The sequence below is a fragment of the Manis javanica genome, chromosome 6 (genome assembly GCF_040802235.1).
Source record: "Manis javanica isolate MJ-LG chromosome 6, MJ_LKY, whole genome shotgun sequence".
Lineage (NCBI taxonomy): Eukaryota > Metazoa > Chordata > Mammalia > Pholidota > Manidae > Manis > Manis javanica.
In genome coordinates, this window is record NC_133161.1 from 70,403,438 (window position 1) to 70,415,524 (window position 12,087).

General features: G+C 38.3%; 1 pseudogene; it reads left to right on the forward strand.

The window, feature by feature from the left end:
* The first annotated feature begins 489 nt into the window (after positions 1 to 489).
* On the forward strand, positions 490 to 7,154 carry LOC140850252 (sterile alpha motif domain-containing protein 9-like; annotated as a pseudogene).
* The last annotated feature ends 4,933 nt before the right edge of the window (positions 7,155 to 12,087 follow it).

Here is a 12,087-nt window from a genome sequence, read left to right on the forward strand (position 1 = left end):
AACAATAGAACATGGGAACAAAGTCCAAAATTCTCAGTCTTTGTGTGAGTTGGGGCCAGCTCTAAAAGACATCATGAAAAATAATGCAGATTGAGCATATAAATTAGATTTAAAAACAACTGGCAAGTCTAGAAAGGAGAAAGAAGAAAAATACAAAGTAAAAAGCAAATACACAGAGGAACCACAGCTTTTTAAATTGTTGACAGGAAAATAGGATTTGTTAGATAATTCATACTATGACTGATAGTCTTTTTTAACAAATAAATGCCATCCAAATCACATGAAACACCCAAACTTACTAAAGGAAGTTAAATGGTTTGCAGTGTTAAGAGTTTGATCATGAATCTGTGAGCAAGGGGGATAGTCAAAGCTTACAAAGAAAGCCAAGTAGCAAATCTTCACTTTCCAAGTCATTTCTGGAAGGGAACACCACACCAAATGAGATTTCTAGTCTGGATCTTTATCAACAACTCAGCTGGATTTTCGGTAATGGCAGGTTAGACCTTGACAGTGAAAAACATGAACCCTTAGGTCCATGTTCCTGGCAAAGAGAAAAAATGTCTAAAGTCAGGAAACTGAGTTATTTCTTACACATTAAGATTTTGTGACAAGAGGGACATTTTTGGTGGTATTCCTATTACTCTTCTCCATGCATGACCCAAGAGATCCCCTCACTGAGAGCTTTTGGGCTTTCTACCTAGTTCTCAAGGGAATGGAAAATAAACTGTGTATTTGTGTACACTTACACAAAATGAACAAACAGCAAGATGAATATCAAGCCAATGTATTTGGGCTTTAAGTTTTGAAGAGATAAATGGCCCTGCTCTTAAACTAAACTCTGTGACTCAATTTTTACAGAGGTTTTTGCCACGTATTGGATCATCTACCGTCAAAAGGAAGATGATACCATGGTGGCACTGGAAATTCTCTGTGGAAATGAATGTGAGAGTACAATCTTAGAGATGGAAAAAAATAAACTGCTTGAATTCAAGGTATCACAAGGGGAAGACTTCAGATGAAATAGTCAAGTGTCATGGTGGAACTTCAATATTTTCTTCTGAAAACTATTCCTCACCTTTTGTCAAAAGAGATCAATATGACAGACTTGAAGCAAAAATTCTTCTAAACCAGCACAAGTCAAAATTATTCATCAGCATCATTACCCAGGCTGTGGTGAGATTACTTTGGCTGTGTATATTCTCTGGAACTAAGGAAGAATTCAAGTGTCATGCTAAAAAAACAGACAGTAGATTTTTCTAAAATTGGAGAACAAGTGACTAGTTTAATAAGCTTTAATAAGCTATATTATAACTAGTATAAATACTTACCTGTGACCATTTTGAACAAGCAAATACTTACCTGTGACCATTTTGAAGAACAAGGTAATATCTGTCTTCTGCAGGCCTCTATTCAAATAACAGTAGCTAATAAGTACATTTGATATGAAAAACCTCTAGTCATCATCCTAAATTGTATGAAATTACAGAATCCTGAAAAAAGTGCAAAGATCCCAAACAGTATTGCCATAATACAGCTATCTCCCAAAGAATAGAGAGCTTTTGAGCTTAAATTGAAAGAACTTGAAGAGTAACACAAAAACTCCAAAGATTTTTATTTCTTCATAATCATAAAAACCAATTTTAATGAAAAGCACATAGAAAATGTGGTCGTATCCTGAAAGGACAAAATATTTCCACCAAGGAAGCAAAGCTCTTTTCTGGCTCTTGTTAATTCATGTGTGTCTGGTACCACCATTCACTATCACAGTGTGAAAAGTTCTTAGAAATCACAAACAAGAAGGCTTTCTGGGAATGGAAAAGGACAAAACGGGCACCTACACTACAATTCTGATAAAAATAGAGTTGGTGGAAATGTGGCAACTACCATGGAGTGCATATTACCACCTTCTGAGTGCCTTTTGCTCACTGCAAGAATTGAAGATAAACTATCACTTGAATAAAAATCAAACTATGCTGGATATGTTAACAGAAAATTTGTTCTATAATACCGGCATAAAGAAAACCACATTTTCCAAGATACGCAAGCACTGCTGCTCATAAGACAGCACAACTAAGATGAAGGTAAAACAGAAACTTGCTTCTCCCCATTCATTGAGGCATTACATGAAGATTAAGGGAGTGTGGCAGTAAAAGAAGTATTGTTTGAAAGTATTCATCAATTCAACCCAAATGCATTCATTTGCTAAGCCTAGGCAAGACATTTCTACGTTAAAGAAAAGGACTTTAGCAGTGCTCAGTGGGGCAAATCAAGCAAAAAAACATAGAACCTGACAATTCCTCTATGTATCTGAGAAAAGATAATATAAGATGGTGGATAGAGGATAAAAAACAGGGACATTTCAGTTGATGATCTAACTGATCTTTTGGACTTTACAGCGCATGCCTCAAGTACACTCAAAGAATCTTGACAGCAAAATGAAGATAGAGAGTATGAAGTGAAGGAAATGTTTTACCAGAAGTCAGAAAGGTAGTATATGATACTTACAATATTGCTAGTTATCAAGGAGAGATGGAAGTTGGACTCTTCACAACCGAGATTTTCCAGATCATTCCTTTTTTTGACAATAAAAATGAATTGTCTGAAATAGACATGATCAGTTTACATCACAAAGTAGTGCTATTCCTAGAGATCCAAGCAATGAATTTAAATTGGCCCTCAATAACTTTATTCTTTAACTAATTTGCAGTTTTCTTTGAAAAAGTCCTTTGACTTTTTTTCATGGTTATTTTGTTCTTCTAAGGCCCAGGAACGACAATAAACAAAATTAACAGGCAGGCCAAAACTCAGAGAAAGTGGCTATATATTTTAAGAAGTATGCAGATATGTTTGGTCTCAGAGGAATCACAAAACAAAGGTCTTGGATCAAAGCTTGGTTTGCCATTTCAAGTAGAGCCGTAGTGAAGAAGCCTAGAAGTTTTCAAAGCAGACACATTTTCTGGACTCCTGGAATATCTTATCAAAAGTCAAGAATCACCATGGAAGATGTAGTAAACAATCATACTTTTCTCTTTGAACCATACACTGTCAGAACCCAGCTCCCCAAAAAAAGCAAAATTTCACCTTGGCCAACATCATTCTCTACTATATTAAACCTAACTCCAAGATAATGAAACCAATTAGAAAAACTGAAAGATCATCTTCAAGAACTCTTGAAACAAACAGGACTAACATTGACTTCCTCATTTCCCTCTTATTCTGGTCAGAAAACCAACAACTAGATCAAGATTCTGAACAAAAGGGCAAGAATGCTCAGTCACTGGAAGGGGCAATATAAACATATATATCAGACAAAGTGACTAATTGCATATTTCTTTCTTGGGAAAGGTAAAAATATAAACAAATTCGCTCACCAAAGAAAAATTGATGAATGCTTTGGAAAGACACCTGACATTAATTCCTTGTGGCCAAGTGGAAATGTATGGAGGGAGGAAAATATCCAAGAACTTCTGTTTCATTTAAAGGCATAAGCTGAAAATAATTAGTTCTAGATAGAATACGGAATCAATGAAAAAAATCACAATACCTGTCACACCTGCTTTCTTGGGTCAACTTAGAAATGACAGAAGCATAGAAAAGGTGTCTTTTTACTGCCATTATCCACTGCAGGCCCACTTGCTTATGTTAGGACACTGAGATTATTTAAGAGCTTAATCTTTTCCTTCCAGGAGTGTGATCTCAGTACCACTTAAATTTTTTAGGCTAAATGCCTATACTTTTAAATAGGCAAATTTGTAGATACAGCCCCTGGCTTTTCAGTCCTATACACACAATATTTACATTTCTTTTTAAGTATGTTATGAGTCCTATACAGACTGTGGTAAAATAGGAAAGAGTGAGAGATGTGGAAAGTATCAAATATCTTTGCTGGTTTGGATAACATCATCAAAGAAAAGATAAGAAGGAACTACGAATGGAATGCGTAAAAGTGAATGTAATAATTCAGCCAACCAGAAGTCTATCATTTTACCCAATTACCCAATGAAGGCAAGGATTAAGGAAAATCATCTACTTTTCAAGTGTGAAAGCTATGGTTCTGAGACATTAATCTATGAAACATTTCACCTAAAAAAAAGTGACAGCTTCTCAGACTGAGGAGCAACTTTATTCTTACCAGACAGACCAGAAATGTACCATGTACTTGGCACTCAAGGACCTTTCAAAGCAGAGGACCAACCAATTCTTTGAAGGCCATACCCTAGAAGTTAGTTGTTCTTACCAAAGTTGGACAGAGAATTAGATTGCCTTTTCATGCAGGACGAAGCAGTTGAGCAAAAGTAAAATTTATCTCTACAGCTAATAAGCTTATAGACATCACTCCAAACTAATATAAATACACCCAAACTCCAAAACTAATGAATGAAAAGGACTCTTGTGAAAAGGCTAATGAGTTCCCCACCCAGGGGATCCCAACAAACTAGCAAGTATATATATGTACATATATATAAAACCTATGTGCGGCACAAGCATAACCAGTGAGATACAATCAAAATGCAATTTTCCCTAAAAAGTTATGGATATGGGAAAAAAACCAATGGTTTGTAAAACTTATGAGAAAATGATAAAGAACTTTATAACAGATGAATCAGACTATTCCAAATCCTGATCAACATTAACATTTCGGAGAGAGAGCCAGACATTGTAGGCCTGGAAGTACTATCAGGGTATATACACCACCCATGACATAGTCTTGTCAAATAACTGAACCGGAGGCTGATCAAGTCTCTGGCTCTTACTTCCAATTTAAAGGAAATACAGATGTTGGCTATGCTTCAAACTAAGTCCATGTTTGGGATAAGGGAATGATGAAAGGGAAGTCAATAGGCAATGTGGCTGCAACAAATTCAGACCTGAGTTAATTGCTGCAAGATGAATACAAGGGAGGTCATTATACTCTTCTCTCTTCTTTGGACCATGCTTTTGAAATTTTCTATTATAAAACATTAGTAAAAGAAAACAAAAAAAAATGCAATTTATTTCTGTTTTCACAATCCCATTCAAGTTTTTTCACTAGTGGAAGTTTTTCCTTTGCTCCTGCATAAAATTTCAGCTCCAAAACTTATCGGTTCATTCACTCTTGGTTTAAAAAAGAAATCCTCTGGTCAAATATAATCTCAGTTCGGAGATGACAATGTCTAGTCACATTTTTCTTTGGGACCACTTCCCACTCTGCCCCAGATTTTTATCTACTCTACATAGAACTGTCTGCTGGAGTCCTCTTGCTCTCTGAGGTGATTCTTTTGAACTTAAATTAAATTAAACCAGTGTAGGCAAGTGCTCTCTCCCCTGTGATCTACCTTGGGTGCACAGGAAACATTCATGGATATTTGTTCTGCCATTGATAAGGAGTGCAATTGATTAGTCCTCTTGAGGACCCCCTCTCTGTTGGATTAAGATGAGATTCTTGCGGTGACTGGGAGAACTTTTGCCAAAGAACCTCTTCATAAACCCTTCCTTCCTCAATGCCAGCGGTGGGCAAACTACAACATGTAGGCCAAACCCAGATGCCTGTCTTTTAAATAAAGTTTTATTAGAACACAGCCGCACTCATTTGTTTAAGCACTGGCTTTGTCTGCTTTTGCATTGCAACAACAGAGCTGAGTATTTACAACATAGACCATAGCCAGCAAATCTAAAATATTTACTATCTGGCTCTTTACAGAAAAGGTTTGCTAACCCTTACTCTATGCTGTCAACATTTTTATGTTTTTAATGTAGGTTGCCTCACTAGTTCTTAGACATTTACTTTGAAAAAATGAATTTTTAAATATCTAATTTTAGTATCTGATTTCTATCATTTTAGGGCCAAAGTTGAAATTTAACAACCTTTTAACACACAAAATCTATTTTTCACATTATAATAATCGAGGTCCAATTTGCCAAGGAACAGCAGAGTAATGTGTGTGAGTTTTCCTTCTAAAGGTAAAAAAAAAAAAATAACCAAATTATGTTGGATAAATTCAACAAGCACATTGATCTATCATAATTCTCTTTCCCCATTTATCTTCATATCTTCCTTAGATCTATGGAATTTGGTCTTAATAAATAGAACTTTGGAAAGTGAGATTATTAATTCACTCTTCCATAGGCCAGCAGCTCACAACTGAATAGAATGAGATTTCTCCAAGGGGGCATATTCTATCTCCCAATTCATATAGAGCCTAGAGGGAGAAGGCATCAAAATTTTTTTTAACTGACCTCTTGAAAGTCATTGATTAGGTCATTATAAAACAGCAGTTTCCCAACTCAGTGTTCAAAAGGGAATGTTTATCAACACTAACAAAACAAATAGTGGCATGAACAAATGAAATGAGCTTTGGAAAAGTACAAAATTCTGCTTCTGGCTATTTGGAATGAGGATTAGCAAAAAACTCTCAGAAAGTAATACCAAATGGAAGATCATTTATTAAACAAATAAAAAACTAATTTATTTATCTTAAAAAATGTACTTCATTTCCTCACTTATTTTTATATCCCTTGCTCCTCCAAAAGTTTCCCTGCTGCACAACTTGGAACACACTAGAAAGAGTTCACATGCACTGAAATGTTCATAGATTTTTTTTTTCACCTTCTCTATTGTCAAGAAGCCCAGCTCCAGTTAAAATATGTACACTATTATTCTTTGTTCTTTTCTGTATTTTAAAATTTAAATATGTATGTACACTATCATAATATTGTGGCCAAGCTTCCAATTCTAAGGCAGTTTTTACAGCCTGAAAGTCCTACATCACCACTGAATATGTCTCCAGTAAGTCAAAAAGTGCATTTCCTTTCATTACTGGAAGGAGGAAATTGTTCAGTTTGAAATCCAGAAACCTACCTTTTAGTAAGATGCTATCATCATCTATTTCTAGTTGCAGGAAACATAGTTTAAGCCCATATTTTAGTGATTCACTTAAGATGATGAGCTACAAGTAGGAAGGAAGCAGATGGCACATTCAAAAGAAGTCATTTGAAAAGAGTTTAATAAAGGAACTATTTATAAAAATATAGGTGAGGCTTAGGGAAGTCCCAAGGGATCAAAGCAATACCCCGGGGCTAGCTACTAACATCAGGAGCCTAAGTTTGAAGGGGCAAGAGACGAGGACCTGTTAGCAGAAGCCAGCAGCGGACATTGGGGAGAACTGGAGGGAGATAGGGAGCTCATCACGTGGAGAAGACTACCTCATAGTAGCTTTAATCTTCATTAGAGGGATGCACCCAGCCTGAAACACCCTTCAAGGAGAGCCTAGGGAACCCCTTTGACCCTTGCTCCAATTTCCTGCCTAGGCTTCCCTTTGGCCCATATCCAACCAGAAGTTAGAGGGCACGGGAGCCCCCGATATAATCCATACGGGTCAACTGGGTACAGAAAGGAGGAGAGAACATCTAGAGGGACAAGACATCCAATATAACGTCCATGAAATTCTTGAATTCCTACAGCCATCACCAACACCAATTTATGTTACATTCTAATACTTATGAGATGCAACAAAAGTATTGCATCGAGAGAAATGCATAGCCTTATTTGCTTATTCCAGAAAATAAAAAACAGAATGAAAAGTAATCAATTATTTTTTTCTAACTTCTTAAGTTTATACCTAAACTCAAAGAAAATAAAAGGTAGATTATAATAAAGATAAAACTAGAAATTAATGATACAGAAAAGAAGAAATGAGAAGAGCTCAATAAACCTAGACGTGATTCATTAGAAAAACTAATAAAATAGGCAAACTCCTGGCATGATTGATCAAAAAATATATAATGAATGAAAAAGAAACATAATACAAATCAAGTTAAAAAGACTTCCTCTTTTAGAAAGATGGAGTAAACATACTTTTCCCTGTCCTTCTCATTAAATGCAAAAGATGGCTTTGATAGGTAGAGAAAGGAAAGCAGACTAGAAACCTTGGGATCAAAGAAATAACATGACGCTAGGGTCTGAGCAGTAGCGACTGGGAGACCAGGACTCTCACCCTCGTTCACAGTAATGCGACATGATGTCAATGGAAACCAAAAGGGCAATCAGATTTCTGTCCCCACCTGGAGTAACAAGGCAAGGGGCACCCTCTCTTTCCCTAACAGAGAGATATTATCACAAAGTCAATTAAAATGGAAAAGTTTAAATAAGACTTAATTTAAATAAATTAAGAGTCTTATAATACCCAGAATATCTAGGTTTCAGTAAAAAAAACCACTCATCATACCAAAAACCAAGGAAGTAAATATTAATATCTGTATAATATATAGTATAATGAAATATATGTATAAAAATATACATATGACTTAAACTGTTTCTAGTCCCTGGAATGCTACAGCACTGCAGTTACAAAGACTCATCTGTGGTAAATTTGGATGGGATACAGTGGAAGCAGAAGCACTCAGCTGTGTAATACTTCTGGCATTTGAGACTTAACATGTAAAGTAGTGACTACAAACCCTGTGGAATCAGTGGTTCCTAGACTCCCTTGATGCAATGAAGAGAGAGAACATTGAAGCTGGATTCCACTGTCCAGCACCCCAAGGCTCAGCAGTTCTCTAATCTGAATAACTGCTAAAAGTTTTTTTTTTTTTAATGAAGAATTGTTTCCTCCTTTACTCTGTATGTAGGGCATTATTTGGCATTAGCCAGCATTCACAACATGCTTATTGACTGGCAGATTTATTCATCAAAGGTTTTTATTGTTTGACAGCTTCCATTTGCCACCATATGTTTACTCTCCACCCTTCTCTATCCTCCTTCCTGCCCAAGCTCACCTATACAGACCACAGCAATAGGCCGCCTCTTGCCCTCCAGCTTCCTGTTGGAGGTGGCTATTGGACACCTCAATAAGAAACTAGAGGGAAGGAGAAGAGTACGTGTATTCTGTACTCTGGCTTCCTCTTTGCAAAATCACCTTTCTGGCTGTATTTCTCACTAACGCTAACTACTTCTTTCTAGGGAGCAGGCTTGACAAGACCCTCCTCTCCTTTGGGGTTCCAAAATCTCTCCCTGTCTTCATTTCTTCAGGCTTCAAGCAGAACAGCTCTGCTGCCCCTAACTCAAGGACAGTGCTTATGGTTTTCCTACACTCACACCTTCGTATATGTTCCCTTTAATAATCTTCCTCAAATTATCCTAATTTTCATGTGTCATTTCTTTCCTGCTGGGATATGATACATGAATATTCTATGCTTTGCCCTGAAGCATCTCCTAGTGGCTGGATATGATTAACCTGGAATGAGTTTAGACAGTTCCAGGAGGGGTGCAGACTTTGAAGAAAACTCTCATTCCTAGTAGTAGGAAGCCTAGAGCCTCAGGCTCACCAAAAGGGGTTAAAAGGAAAAATTTGCATTTGACTCTTTTCCTCTCCCCCATCCTCCCAGCCCCCAACCTCTCCCCTCAGGTTAGACCCTCTGTATAACCCTTCCTTAACTGATTGCTGATAGTAATTTTGTGGATTATTTTCTAAACTTCACCCTGGAAATGCAGAACTTTGGCAGAGGGCCTTTGGGAGGTTCTCTGGGGAAGCAAGTGCAGCAAAAATTAAGACAGCCTCAGCAGGGAGAGCTTTCTGGCACCCATTTCATCCAGAACTCTGCATTATTTTAGACGCTATCATCCCATATCAAATTTTATTTGAAAAATAATTTTCATTCCATTCCACCAATTAAAAAATACTTAAGCACTGGTTTAACTCACTTTGATAGGTAACCACTGACAAATCAAAACTCTGTAAGATTCAAAACAAAATCTCTAATGGTAGAATTTTGGCAGAAGGAGAACTGGTAAAAGTGTAGAGATTTAGAGTCAGGTTATTCCTGTCCAATATACTTCAAATCTGTACTTCAAAGGGGCTGCTTATTATGAACAGCCACTCTAAAGCCCTGATGATCTGTTTCTTTGTCAATATGGATGCCTCCCTGGTTATTTACAAATCCCAGTCTCCAGCTGAGTCAATCTTTATCTAATTACGTTTATCTTCCCCTAGGAAAACTACCCAGGCTAAGTGGTAATCAGCCTTCAGCCGTTACCATCTGGTATTATTCAGTTTTCCGTTTGTGCGTCACTGAATCACAGAAACCTGGGGTTCCAAACAGTTGTGAAGGTCACTTGGCCCAATTTCCCTTCCCTGCTAGAATCCCTTCTCCAATTTCCCTGGCAAGTGGTCATTTAGCCCCCGCAGGTTTTCAGGGAACAGGTAAGGCCCTATTTTGCCAGGCATCCCACCTGTGAGAGAGTTTTTCCCTTTATTAAGTCAGAACGTATGTTCCTGTGTATGACACCAGCTAGTAGATAAGCATTTCCTCTAGAACAAAGAACAGGTGCCCTCCCTATTGAGAGGAAAGTTCAAATACTAGCCAACAGCAATCACATCTTCACTTAGTTTCTCCCAGAAACCATCCATCATCCCCAGATCTAAAACTATCCCACTGAGGACATTTGAGAGTTTCCAGACCCCTCAAGGTGCTTGGAGCCCTTCCCCAACTGTGCTCCAGTTTCCACTTCATTCTTAAAATTCATGCTAAGTATAGAACACAGTGTTGCTCATATAAAACCTGAGCATAAGATTGTATATCAATGATACCTTAATAAAATTTTTTTAAAAACACAACTCAGGAGACACATTCTGATCAGTGGAACTCACAGGCTACCTGGCTATAGACTTAGACTGTTTAGTGTACCTGCCTTCTTTTTAGCCTTCCCTGCAGCAGCATCCTGACTGATAACTGCATCAGCTACAATGCTCCCACCTTTTCACATAAATCCTTACAAAGCCAGATACCTCCTGTCCTATGCTCATATCTAAGGTCAGATCTCACAAGATGGATGCACTTATCCAGCTGGGTACACAGGTGAGAAAAACTGCACTCAGAAAGGCTATTTTTCAGGGTCACAACAGTTAGTGGCTTAACAGAGATTGATTCCAGACCCACACCTGTATATTTTTGGCTAGATTGTACTACCTCCTTATTCATTTATATCCATCAAATATAACTGAGCACTTTGTGTTCCAGACATTATTTTAGGCCTTGAGGATAAAGTGGTGATGCAGACATGGTCCCTTTTGGAAACAATATTCTAGTGAAGGCTATGATTTATGTGTACACTGGAAAGACATCCAAAGACATGGGAGAGAAAAAGAATAATAAAAAACGTAGAGCTAAAACATATCACATTATACTTTGAATATATATTTTTTATTGTATGTCACTGTCTTGCCAATGGGTTTCAGCCCCTGGCAAGTTCACTATGGATTCAATGTGACCAAAGAAATTGACAGCAAAACATTCTTAGGGCATTTCCAGGTGGCAGGTCAGTCACTAAAATCCTGTTGACTCAGAGTGAGTCTGCATGCAGCAAGCCAGTCTCTGCCCTTGGGCACCTCTGTCTGCACAGCCATCCCCCGGACCTCTCTGCACAGTTGTCCCACACAGCCGTACTCTGGGCCTCTGTCGTCAGTGCTGCCACCACTCCAGCCTCTGCTCTGCTCTCCTGCAGCCTTACAGCACTGCCACCATGTTGTGCCCAGAGCACTGGGCGGAGCTCTTTTTATAGAGTCAAATTGCCCACAGGTGTGCAGTGGGTAGTCAACCAGGGCCAGGTGAGAATCCTGGTCACAGTAACTCATTTTATCCACACTCCACCCCTCCAGGATTCTCTCCTCTCAGTCTATGTGCCCTTACTCCTCTACAATAGTCCCTGTGCCAGGAAGCTCGAACATTGTTTTCCAGCCTCTCCAGCAAAAAGTCTTGCAGACACACAGGCTGGACTAATGGCTCTGTCTCTGATCTCTGCCTCTTTGGTCTTAATGGCTGGAACTGCTGCTCTGGTTTCAGCTGTTGCCATAGCTCCAGTTAGATCCTATTTGGCTTCCCGTCTAATTTCCTTCCATCTACTCCTGCCCGTATCAAATCAACCCACATCTGGGTCCTGGTAACCCTCATGGGGCCATGTAAATTCTTCTTGTGAGTAACAGGTCTTATTTCTTTCTGGATTCTGGTTGCTTCTGCCTCTCCTAAATCTGCTACTGCACGTGTCACCTCTTATGGGCTGCCCTAAGTGAGGGGAAAGAATGGCCACTAGAGACCCAAAGAGGAATGTAGGAG